The sequence below is a fragment of the Fulmarus glacialis genome, unplaced genomic scaffold (assembly GCF_000690835.1).
Source record: "Fulmarus glacialis isolate BGI_N327 unplaced genomic scaffold, ASM69083v1 scaffold13513, whole genome shotgun sequence".
In the NCBI taxonomy this organism is placed as follows: domain Eukaryota; kingdom Metazoa; phylum Chordata; class Aves; order Procellariiformes; family Procellariidae; genus Fulmarus; species Fulmarus glacialis.
Genome location: NW_009205902.1, coordinates 37341 through 50564, shown reverse-complemented (window position 1 = coordinate 50564; position 13224 = coordinate 37341). Strand labels below are relative to the sequence as shown.

Sequence of the window (13224 nt, the reverse complement as noted above, 5' to 3'; positions counted from 1 at the left end):
CATGGCCAATGCATGAAGAACAAGCAAACAATTCTACCGCTGATGCCTGATAACTTGGTGAATCACAGTAGCTGGAGCATTAGGTATCAAAATAATAAAATTCTAGAGCAAATCATAACAAAAGAAAGATAAGAAAAGGTATCTAATGTACCTAAATCTGTTCTAAAAAGCATTTACAGTTAATCCAATGGAATGTTGGTACAACTTGTAATGTAATTTAATTTTTAGACAATAAATTTCCAATTTGAGAACTATATGAGAGTCTCTACAGAAAGTTTTGATTAAAATAATGTAATTATTGATATACAAAGCTACATTAGCTTAACCAAATCTCAGAGCAGCTCTGCCGTACTTCAGATGCAGAGTATTGACAGCTGAAAAACTTTAATTCCAAATTAACTTGCACAGAAATTGACACTGAGATAATAAAAGGCATGAATTATGAGGGATAAAATTATTGTTGTGCACTTATGTTTATAAATTCAGTCTTAGTCTATCCTAACTAATGGTGTTAAGATAGAACTGTAAGAGAGGCTTTCCTGAATTACAATAAGAATTTGAAACTATAAAATCTTTTCCCTCCAAAATGAATATGTATTTTTAAACCAAATTTTTTTCTCGAAAGCTTCCCCAGCAAAATGATTAAGACTGGCAGTCCTGACCAGGAATGGGTTATATGATCCAACTCACATGTTAAATCTCAGAACAAAAGTCATTAAAAATGCCTAGCACATAGAAATACCCACAATCACTTTAAATAGTGCACCCCATTTCCATAGAAGTCAATTTCAACACTGAAGTGCAAGAATCAAGTGGCTTAATTGCTCATTTGTCTGTAAGCCGCTGGGATAGAGAATGTTAGTTTATTTAATGCATAAATACTCCAGAGTAATTTCCCCCGTATTTATTTTCCATCGGTGCATCAATCATTCATTTGACAGGGTTCTGGAAAGTGTAATCTTTTGGACTGACCATAAAAAATGAAATATGCCAACCTTTTCAGAAGGTGATGGGAAAAGAGAAATCCCTATACAACTAAAGGCAAGTACCATGTTATATATATTGCCATGTGCATATTTCCCTAAAGAGGCAGAACTTACTCAGTAATTCCCTACTATTCCCTTTCAACTCCCAGAAAGATGGAGATGGAGTAAAGCAGAATCTTAGACTCCAGATCACTCTACAGATGTCCAACGTTATATAGCAAAGATAAATTATATCGCAAGGATAAATAAAAAGATAAATTTTTTCTGTGGCCAAAATCAATCAGGATAACCTAGTCTAAAACAAAAGCAGAACTTTCCCCTACAAGAGATAGTAAGAGAGAAAGGGATAAAATAAATTGATAAAATAAATCTGAATCTTTGTCCATGGAGTCTGAATTCTTCTGCTACAAAAAAAAAAAAAATTCCTATTCTCAGTCAGGTCTGTGTATTCAGCCTTCACAGTCAAATTTTCCAATAATGTCTTCTGATGTTAGGTAGAGGCTGTGGGTGTGCCTTGCCTTGCTTACAAATATGACAAGAAAGCAGTCTGAAGAAAGGAGGAATGGGAATGAAGACCAGGAGTGTGCTGGAGGGTAAAAAAAAGGAAAAATACCCTACTGAATCTTTGGGATTCTTTAACCATATATGATGCTAAACTATGTACATGACTTCTACATTTTCAGTCTGTAGAAACAAAGAGGTCTTTTTACTAATCTTCTCTGTTACTGTATCTATAAATCTGATCATCTAAAACAGATATTGTTATGAAAAAGGGTACAAGTATGAGGGTGAAAATGTCTGAAGCCTACCTACTTAAGGACTTCAGATCTGGTTAATAAATCTAGAATAGTGACAGAACGCTGTGTGCCTGCCTTCTTGAATCAGCCACATGAATTCAAAGAAAAAAAAAAAAAATAGTCCTCTTTGCTTGGGGTTGGATTTTTTAAAATGTTTTTTTTTGTGTTCTCGTCAAATGGAGCAAGTTCAGTGACTTCTGTTTCGTTGAGGAACCATAGAGAGCCAGTAAAGTTCTTGCTGATTGAGTAGCTCATTTCTAAATATTAAATAATTTCTGAGGCATGCATTTTATTCATCCTGAAAACATCTAAATCACTGTTGAATGTCTTGTATCTGGTCTGTATAAAAAATCATCAGTATCCACACATTAATGAACCTCAAACTTCATCTTCCCAGATTATATTCCCATTCTCAGAATAGCATAACTGCCAATAGACTATGAGAAAATGAGAGCTGTAATTTTGTGATTTATCCTGAATTTAAAAATGTTTAGGTTATATGAATGCCGTCCTGTGTAAGACTCTTACTTTTGAGCTAACCACTTCATATTCTTAACATCAATAGAAAGAAAAAGGTCCCTCCAGAAGGTGATTCACCAGCTTATTTTAGACACTTATCCCAGGCTGACATGAATCACCCTCTGAAGGTGCCCATGCACATTTCTACATAGCATCCCATCTTCTGAAGCCAAGTGAATGCATGAAAAAATCTCGGTTCAGATTTTCATTTAACTTCCTATCCCCTGAAGCTAAAGAACAAAACCAATATTGGCTTAGGAATTATTTAAGATTTTTTAAACAATTGTTTATTATTTGGGGGACAGTTGCCTGGTTTTCAGTTGATTTCATCATTGGGCTGGCTAGAAAGAAGCTGACTGGTGAGTTCTTTATTTTAGCTGTACTATACCAGCCTTGTCAGGGCTCCACTGCCCGGGACAGTGAGCTCTCCTTAGCACTAAGAATCGTATTTCTCTTGATTTTATTTTTTCAAGTTAACAGCTTACTATTAATTATAGTACTATGAATTTTACATACACCAGAGAAAGAATATTATTGCTTGCCATTAAATTTCTGTTAGTTATTGGTAGAGAAAAGAATACTTAATTTCTTTTTGAAAAGTCAAACATTTTTCTAGATGTTAATAAAAAAAGACTCAGTAATCATCATGAGAAATTATAGAATTGCTAATACTTTCTATTAAATCCAGAATAATGTCATTTTATTAATTAGAGAAAATATAATTTATGACTGTTAGAAATGAAAAAAGCAACCAAGCTAATAAGTGTTACAAATGTTAAAAAATATTTGCAAGACTTCGTGATGGACAGCAACAAGTCAAGAATTTTGAAATGCCATCTTTATAGTCTGTTTTAAAGTATTCCTAAATTTGAGTTATCTTCTTTGATAAAGATAAGCATGTGTTTATGTGTATGTTATCTTTATTGTATGTTAAGGACTGACCACTCAAGGAGACTGACCTTGATACCACAAAGTATATAACTATGTGAATAATTTGACTGGAGAACAGCATTTGGCAAAATGAAGTCAGTATCTAAGACAATCAGGTTGTATAAAAAGTAAAGAATAGTAATAATAAGAAAAATAGATAAGATTTTCAAGTAAGAGCCTCATGAAGGTTGATTATTAGTTTTTTAATTTAACTTATACTTGTCTTATCCTAAGTAAATTACTTCTAAAAACTTTTTTTTTTTCCTTTGGTGTATTAGTTCTAAATACATAAAGCTTTCAAATAGCTTCCAAATGATCATGTGTCTGTAATATTATTATGCCACTATTTGCCTAACATATTTTAGGCAGTTTTATTTTCTGAAACTTGGATGCCTTTTATTTTGAAGATTTAATGCTGTTTCTTTACTGGAGAAGTTCATAAAACTTGTGATGGGTAATAGAGAACTTTTGTTCAGATGGTACCACTAAAGTGTTCTGAAATGTTTTGGGATATGTTGTTGTTCTTATTTTTAACCTTTTGCTCTGATATGGACTAAGGAATCCATTGGACCTACAGCACAAGCATATTATCCTTCCAGACCAACTAAACTGACATCTATACTCTGGGGAGAAGACTATTGCCAGAAAACTGGACAAATTCGGTGTTGGTTAGACCTAGGTTTTATTTTTTTATATTTGAATAACTTCTAGATTTCTACAGGCTGTGGATCTGCAGCACCTCAATTAAGCAATTAGCTGAGGCCTTGCACTGTAAACAAAAGGCGTATGTAGCATGCCCAGATCCTCAGCAATAACAAAGGTCACTAGCAGTGAGCAAGACATGTCCTTTGCCAGAAAAGCAATGTTGCTGCACCTGCACTGAGCAGTCTTTGAAACAAGGGTTAATTGAGAGGTTAGCGTGATGATGCACTAAGTAGTTGAAGATGATATTGCAGCAAAACCAGTCACATATGCAACTAATTTGGTGTAAACCCAAACAAAGGAAACCTTTAATAAGAAAGCAGAGAGCGTGTCATTACGTGTGTGGTAGGAATCCTTTTAATTATGCCACGGTGAAATACTTCCTCTCTGCTATACACAGTAGACTCATAGTCAACAGATTTGTTGCCTAGTGAATTAAAGCCAGATTAGGAAAGACTACCACTGCATGCTCATCTTGTTCTGATAAGACATAATAAGGGTTAATTTGATCTGCTTGTTCATCAAGTGCTACTGGAATCTGTGTACACATGTGTGTGTGTGAGAGAGAGAAGGAATACAAGAAATAATCAGGTCAAATTTCATGCACAGCCCCTGATTTGGCAGTGTGTGTATATTGTCTGAACATATAAGAGTTACTGAAGTTAAGGAGGCTTTGCATTTGGGACTGGAACACCGGGGTCAGATTTCAATGGATTTCCAGGTGCCTACAGATGTTCAGAAGTGTTTCTAGAATTCCTTAAGCAGGATAAGATTACTTTGACTTTGGGAATGCAGTCCTCTGAGTTTATCTGCAACTTTGGGTGCTTAAATTCTTTAGGAATCTCGTGCGTGTTTAAGCAGCTTTATGAACTGAGACCCAGGTGGCTGCCATTCACAAAGCTCCTCTTAGCCCATCCTGCTTCTCTGTCCTGTTCTGTCCAACCGATTCACCTTCCAGCTTTCTCAGGGCAGGCAATCCTCACCCAGTGCTTTTTCTCTATTCAAATGGGGCCCATCTCTCTTTCCAGTTCTACCACACAGTTTTAAAATCATCCTCTTCATTCTGTATTGCCTTAAAACACGGGATCAGAAATGAGATCACAAAGAAGACATAGTTGAGGCTACAACTTAAAGAAAGAGAAATATCATTCTTAGTAAGAAAAACATCCACACTTCCTCCAGACTGACTCTTTACTAAAGTTATTCAAACTTCCTAAACGGTGAGGTAGTGATTTTCAAACATTAGTCCACAGACTTTCAGGTTCCATGGAATATTTCTGCAGGGAAGTATCTAAAGAATAGCCTTTTGTGATGATTGTTAAACGTTACTCTTCAGTAATGTTGGAAACAACTGTTGCTACGCTTAAATTTATTATCCGTGCCTTTGCAGTTTTACTAGAAAATATTTATGGTTTCTGTAGATTATAAGAAAAGCATGAAAATCATTACAATAAGGTATGTATTTTTCAGAAGTGATTATGATTAGTGAGTTTGATGTGTGCCATCGTATCACCTTCTTAAATCATTAGCCTACTGGCTCAGGGCCAAGGCCCCAGGTAAAAGGGTTCCACAACAAGTGCACAGAAAACCTGGTGCCAAAAGGAATGGCTTGCTGTGCACGCACCACATAACTGAAGGGTGCGTTTGCAAAGCAATACATGTACAGTGCATGTCACATAAAGTGAAAATAGTCTCTACATCGTTCAGCAGAGCCCTCGTAGCTTGTTCTGTTAAGTCTTAGTTATAAATACACTTAACATATGCACTTACAACCTATTTTCAGAGCCTTCCAAATAGGATCTTGTCTGTTTTTGCTGTTTTTTTAAAGTAAATTGTGAGGAGAAAATGAGAGAAGACTTGATATCCTTACTATGGTGTAGCTGTGCTCCGCAGACTTTTCTCTAAGGTTGCACAAAATTTCACCGATACAAACACTGGGTAAAATGGCCAGAGTATGCACAGGATTGGGGGACCTGTTATGGACCTATTCATTCGTCAGATGCAGGCAAAGTGACGGAAAGGGTCAGGAATCGGGAGACTGATGAATGTCTAACCAATATTAAGTCTTACAACTTTTCCGACAACCATTACAGTAAGTTTAAGACTGAGGACTTGAGACTGAAAGAGACCTGAAGGTCTCTTTATTAAGGAACAGAGAGCTGGCACAGAATGTTTTCATCCACAAGCTTGCTGAGAAAAGCAATACATTCTTCCATGTTAAGAACCAGATCTGTCTGTAAACAGGACATTCTCAGGAGAGAAATCACAGATGCCCTAGAATGCCCTGGGTTATTCATAGGATATCCTCACAGCATGTGAGTTTTGAGAATTTTTTCCTCTAAAGTAGTTTGTTGGCTCTATCCTCTGTAATAGAAAACCTTTCATCATATGTTATGTGATAAAAACGTACTTAAGTTTGAGATAAAAATTTCAAACTTGTGTTTCAGATAATCCTCTTTCAAATATCAACCTTTTGTAAATCTATTCAGTTTATTTTCAGCTACATTTTCCATGTGATCTTGTGTTTCTTTGGATGATACTGAGAAGAGAAAAGCAGTAGCTGAGGGAAAGGACAACATATGTCATTCATTATAATGTTTTCCACCTAACCTTTCAAACATGAAATAAAAAGCTCATCATAGTTCAACATTAATGCTGGCAAGAGTATTTCTTTTACTAAAAATAATGAAATGAGGATGCTTGTTTCATCAGACTGGAGCTGCTAGCTGGCTTTTTTTCCAATCTGCAGTGCCATTTCTGAAGGTTTTAGTCCTTTTATTTGAAATCTCTTTTAAACAAATCAGGACGTTGGAAATATTTCACTAAATGATACCTTAGCTTTTTTCATTGTTTAAAAAAAAAAAAAAAAAGAAAAAGAAAAAAGTCTTCTAGCAGCCTTGGCAGCTGTGGAGAAAACTTGAATGTTTCCCTCAGTAGTCCTTTTTTGTGTTTGTGGTGGGCAGTCAGCAAACCCTGTGGTTGGATCAGGAACGGATGGAAACTAGAAGAGAAGGAAGAAAGCATGCACAAAAAACCAAGCATCGCAGCGTTGGTGGTATAGTGGTGAGCATAGCTGCCTTCCAAGCAGTTGACCCGGGTTCGATTCCCGGCCAACGCAGCTCCCTTTTTGAGATCCTCCTTACAGGAGCGGCTCGTACACCCGCGGGTGGTGCTGCCATCCAGAGGGACCTCGGCAGGCGGAATGGGTCGGCAGGAACCTCGTGAAGTTTAACAAGCAGAGAAGTGCAAGGAACTGCACCTGGGGAGGAGCAACCCCTGTATGCATCCGGCCACCAAGGTGGAGAGCAGATTGGCAGAAAAGCATCTGGGCATCCTGGTGGACAACGAGTTGAACATGAGCGAGCAAGGTGCCCTTGCAGCAAAGAAGGCTAAGGAGGTCCTGGGCTGCGTTAGGCAAAGTGTTGCCAGTAGGTCGAGGGAGGTGATCTTTCCTTTCTACTCAGCATTAGTGAGGCCACACCTGGAGCAGTGACTGTGTCCAGCCCTGGGATCCCCGGTACTGGAGAGGCATGGGCATACTGGAGAGAGCCCAGTGAAAGGCTGCAAGGATGGTGAAAGTGCTGGAGTATTTCTGCTATGAGGAAAGACTGAGAGGGCTGTTTAGCCTGGAGAAGAGAAGGCTCAGGGCGGGAATATATATAAATAGCTGAAGGGAGGGTGCAAAGAGGATGGAGCCAGGCTCTTTTCAGTGGTGACCAGTGCCAGGACCAGAGGCGATGGGCACAAACTGAAACACGGAAGGTTCTCTCTGAACATCAGGAAACACTTTTCTACTGTGAGGATGACCGAGCACTGGCACAGGTTGTCCAGGGAGATTGTGGAGTCTCCATCTTTGGAGATATTCAAAAGCTGTCTGGACATGGTCCTGGACAACTGGTTCTAAATGTCCCTGCTCGAGCAGGGGGGTTGGACCAGATGGCTTTCAGAGGTCCCTTCCAACCTCAACCATTCTGCGATTCTATGATTCTGTGCGTCAAGCCAAGGAGTCAAGCGAAGGCAAGAACTGCGGGCAGAAGACCAATACAAGATGTTAGTGATTTCTCTAGGAGTGGGCATGGCACCAGGAGCTGGGCTGAGAGGCAAGGCAGCCAAAGGAAGAAGTGTTACTCCAGCAGAGCTAGAGGAATGCATACAAGCTATGGTTCACTACAGAGCCAGTAGCTAGTGTCTTCAGGAGCCATCAGATACATCAAAGTCTAGGGTTAAGTACCTCCCAGGAAGCCCCACTGTCTGAGAGCCCCTCTAGGTCTCTGAGAGTGCCAATAAGTTTTAGTGATGCAATTAATCACTGTTAATCCCATGGCTCAGAATCCTGTTGTATTTGAAACCTGTCTCTTGAAACTCTTTCAGACAAAATGTTCTATTCTAAAGTAATTTTGAAAATAATTTGTATTATATTTCCAAAACCTGTTTATATAGCAACGGCAGATAGGACCTACTCACACAACAGGCTGCAGTGTATGGAAGAATATTTGTTTATACTGAATGTTTGCTTCTTTTGTTTCAGTCTCTCTTTTTTTTTTTCTTTTCTTTTCTTTTCTTCTCTCAAGAGGGAGAAAACACACTCATAGGTTTATAGCAATCAAAAGAAGGAAAGGGCTAAAGGAGCTGAGCTAGCCCAGGGAGAAGTTCTAGTCATTTGCACTTCATAGATAACTAAGAACGGGTAATGACCAGAGTTCCTAGGAGGAGTGGAGAAAGGGAGATACAGGCTGTGAAAATGTAGTTAAAATAAACTGGATAGATTTACAAAAGGCTGCTATTTGAAAGGGGATCAAATCCTCTGTCCTTCTGGAAGGAAGAGGTTCTGGAAGCAGTGCATGGGTGCTATGCCAGCAGGAGGCAATGGATTGAAAACCAAACCAGAGGGGTTTTACCTGCCCAGATTCTCATTGCAACTTGTAGGTTCCTAAACCTAAAAGTTGATGGGTCAAAATGATTAGCTGCTCTACTTGAATCAAATTAGACTGCTGTTGGAAAAAAAAATATTTAGTTATTTGTTTTCTTTGTCTGCTGAAGCCTGGATCCCGCTAGAGGGAAAATCCTCATATGAAAGCCTGGAAAATGCTCCAAAAAGGGGTGCTGAGATATCTAGACCCAGAGAAACACAAGGCATGCTCCACTTCAGAGTGAGGCCAACAGCTGGTTGGAGCAAGCAAGGCGTCATGCTCCATAGTACGTGGGCTACTCAAGGTCCGTTCGTAGCCACTCCTATCAACTTCAGGTTTTAGGCTGAGCTCTCAGCTGAGGGGTGAAGAGGAAGGCAACAACAGTATGAAACTGCAAGAGGGATTTAGTCTCAGTGTACTACATGCCCAATCCAGAGAGAAAATTTTCTGTTATTTCAGCTTCAAATTATAAGCCAATACTATATATTTACCTGTCTTTGTAGCAGTTACAGATATGTCTGTGCTTCTCAGATGTGCTTCTTACAGTTTCTTATAGCTGTGGTCTTCTGTAGTAAATGGAAACACCAACCTACGTAATTTCTCATAGCTTAAAAGCAGTAACTTTGCTGAAAACCTCTAAGCTATGAGATGCTTCTGGATTCTTCACATTTTTACTGCACAGGAAGGCAAAGTTGCCTTTTATTGTTTGTTTTGACACTTCAGTTAGAATTGTGCAAAGTCATGAGACGTATAACTGTTCCTGTACTGTGCATAATGACAGCAGTCTATGCTAGAAATAATCAAACAGTAGCATCTCACAGTCTATCAGCAATGAGCTGTAATGTAACTTTGCAACCAGCTCCCAAGGTGCCTTCGTCATTCCTGGATCAGAGTAAAAACCACATTCAGATGCAACTTCATTATTTCTCTTTGATTTCTTCCTTCTTTTGGGAACAGTGAAATAACTTACCTGTTGCTAGTATGGATGGCTTAGAAACAGGAGGGAGAACTTTCCAGTAATATCTCCTTCCTGCCCACTTACTCACTGCAGGAGCACAATGTCTATAATGTCAAAAATAAATGGTCTACAGAACTTCTGCAGCATCCCTCTTCAAAGAGAATAGTCCTTGAGATTTCCATCCACAATAATCCAAGCAAGAGAGTCCATTATTTTAAATTTCAATCAATATTGAAACTTTTTTTTTAAAATAAATTGTTTAAACAGTTAACATGCTAACTGATATCATTCTGCTGCTTCCTCCAGCTTCCTACTCTGTTTCTGTGTATTCATGTTTTGTCTTTTGCCTTACAATTAATTTATATAATTTTGGAGTATAAAACAGACACATTTGTTCAGTGTTTGAAAGACACTTATTGAAAGTAAGTGCAAAAATGCTGAGGGTTTTGCATTCTTGTGCATTCTTGATGCTTATAGGGAAAGGAAGGAAGGAAGACAGGAAGGAAGGAAGGAAAAGAAGGAATGAGATAAAGGGAGAGAAAGGAGTAGAACATATATATACACCCACAGACATACACCCACATGCCTTTCTGAGTGCATGATTTAACTTACACAGCAATAACATTCTGCCTGATAAATGCATAATAAAACAGTAATTTTTTTCCCATTTCTTTTCTTCAAAAAAGACTCAGGGATTTTTTATATTCTAACATATTTTGGGGCTATCCAGAAAAATATACTTCCAAGAATTTTACAAAAATTCTGTTAACACACATCTTGGCCTGACATTTCTTTGAACATCAAAGTAAGCTACAAGTTAATTCACTTGCATCCAGCTGTATTTGGTGGTATGCTCATCATCATATTGAGGAGGCCCTTTTCTGTTTCCATCTTTCACTGCTTATGTCAAACAGTTTACAGAGAGGCAATATAAATTCAGACAGAGCGCTAGGAATGCCATCAATGAGTTTGGGCGTTTACATTGTGTTTGTGTGAGGTCACCTCATGTTGTCTTCAATGATCAATGGCCTAGTGAATGCTTTTAAAGCCAGAGGCTACCCTCAGTGCCTTTAGTTACTCCATGTTAGGTTATGTTTTATTAGGAGGGCTCAGGCAATTCTTCTCTTGCATTTTCATGTAATGGATTCATGACTGTTCGGTGTTTTTTGTGGCATTTTCCTGTACTAATAACAAGAAGTCAGGTGACCAGTAAGATAGATGATATTTAACCTAGCGGTGACAGATGTAGCAGAGGTGAAAGGGTTATATCTATTAATAAACAAAGTTTGAAAGCCTTTTAACACCATCTTTCACATCACGCTTATCTGACCTTTTGCACAAGATGATTTCCACAGACTTATTAGAATGGGAGGGGGGCAAAAAAAAAGCCAACAACTTGTTGAGTTTTTTCTCTGTTTAAAAAAAATTAAAACTAATCATTAAAAGTTTTATGTTGTCTTCCTAAATGAATGAATGAAGTGCTGGTTGTACTGCAGTTAGATTTCACTTGGATGAAAAAATGTGGTAGATTTATTTTGGTCCCAGTGGGTGCTGACACTTTAACCCACTTATCTCTGATTTATTCAGTCCTTGACAGTCCCAAAAAAGTGATGCATTTTGCCTGAAGGCTCTGTAGGTGAGGCAAGTTGACATATGCTTTTTCTTTCTGTTAAGGGGGTGATCTCCTCTGCAGTCCAGTGGATGAAGCAGGGGAAAACGGAAAAGGAAAATGTTCATGATAAGGATTTTTCTTATTTTTTTTCAAGTTCCTTGGGTTTGTTGTGTAAAAAAACTCTTAGAATTTATCTCATATAAACTCAGTCTTTAAAGTTTAATGTCTAGGTGATCAACAGTAAACAACAGATTGTTTAAAAAAATTTTGTAGCATGGTAAAGCTATTTTGGAATAGTTAGTTATTTTACCTTTCTATGCTAATAAAAAATACTCAGAGCATACTTAGATATAACTCTATCGTGCTTAAGACTAGATGGAAGCATATTTTGTATTTACACACTTAGACGAATTCCAACACATTTGATAGCATATGGACCAGATCCCAGGGTCTGAGATTTGGTTTTGTGTTGCACCACGGACAGATCCTGGTCTAAAACTAAGCATCATAAACATCAGAGAATTACCATAAAAAAGGTCTGATCCTGTATTTCTGGGCTTTCTGTGAAGATGGAAGTAGAAGAATCCAAGGGAAAGGGAAATGAGCAGGAGACGCTCATAGTGTACTTGTAGAGAAATGTCTTGCTTCAATAATTCTGGGAGAAAGGGCAGGGTCCCACCATCTCAGCTGGGAATGCACACAGGAATTTGCTTTTCTGTATCTTGAAGAGAAGAATCTTGTGTTCCTAGCTAACATACGCTGCTTGTTGTTTTATCGCTACCAGCTTGTATTAGTCCTTGTAATAAGTCTTATGCTCTTAAAATTATGTTTATATATATTCTTATTTCTGCAACACTTCAGGATGCACTTGAAGCTAGAACCAAGTAAGCTTGCCTAAACTGAGACCTAACTGAGCAAAAGTACTCCCCAGGGAGAACAGAACTTTTCCTCCAGGGCATGAAGTAATCAGAGAATAACCATGAAGTTACTGAGGGCTGCCTCAGTAACTGATCTTGCCTTTGGACTCTGGCTTGCTGAGGAGACGTGTTTGCTTGCCAGTTCAATGTCAAGATGTGCAGAATGAGAAATGCAGAATCAGGAAGGTAATTTCTTTTACAAATGACCATGTGCACAAGACTGGGGTTAAGTCTCCTGCCTTTTTAGCTATACAGTAGTTCATTTTTGACTGGAAATCAGTTGAGGGTTTTTTGAAAAACGGAATAAACGTAATCAGACTTCTGCTGTTTCCTTGTCTCATCTATAATTTAGGGGCTGAAAAACAAGTGAAAACTTAAAGACTTTTTTTCATTTATTCCCCTGCTTCTTGTAGACATTTACAATATAACAATGGTAATTTGAGCATAAGGTAATCTAGAAGAAGGAAAAGTAATTAATGTTTTATTCTATGTAAGTTACCTTAGGGACTGGCATTTTCACAGTCATGCAAAGCTAAATACTGGTTTAGCTGGGCATAACGGGTCATCAACTGCCTGACAGAAACAATGAGTGGCACAAAGAAAGCAGAAATCCTGAATAGGTTTCCACTTCATACTCCTGTCTCTGCATTTATGTATTTCTTTTTCGTCTGAGGCTGTCAAACTACTTCAGAGCCGTTAAAGTTAAATGGCATAATCCAGTTTCCAATAGCACAAGGGCAAAATTGACTGTTGATGGACCACATCCACGTAGATACTTAGGGCCGGATCCAAGCCTCCTTCAAGTCAAATGACACACAGCCACTAACTCCATTGGAAATTGGATGATACCATTAGCTGCAACCACAACCAGAACAGGAGATTCTGTTCTCTCT

At 38.2% G+C, this 13224-nt stretch overlaps 1 non-coding gene across 1 annotated transcript; it reads left to right on the top strand.

Moving 5' to 3' along the window:
• Positions 1-6980: 6980 nt before the first annotated feature.
• On the top strand, positions 6981-7052 carry TRNAG-UCC. The gene has a single exon. It is a non-coding gene; the product is annotated as a tRNA-Gly (tRNA).
• The last annotated feature ends 6172 nt before the right edge of the window (positions 7053-13224 follow it).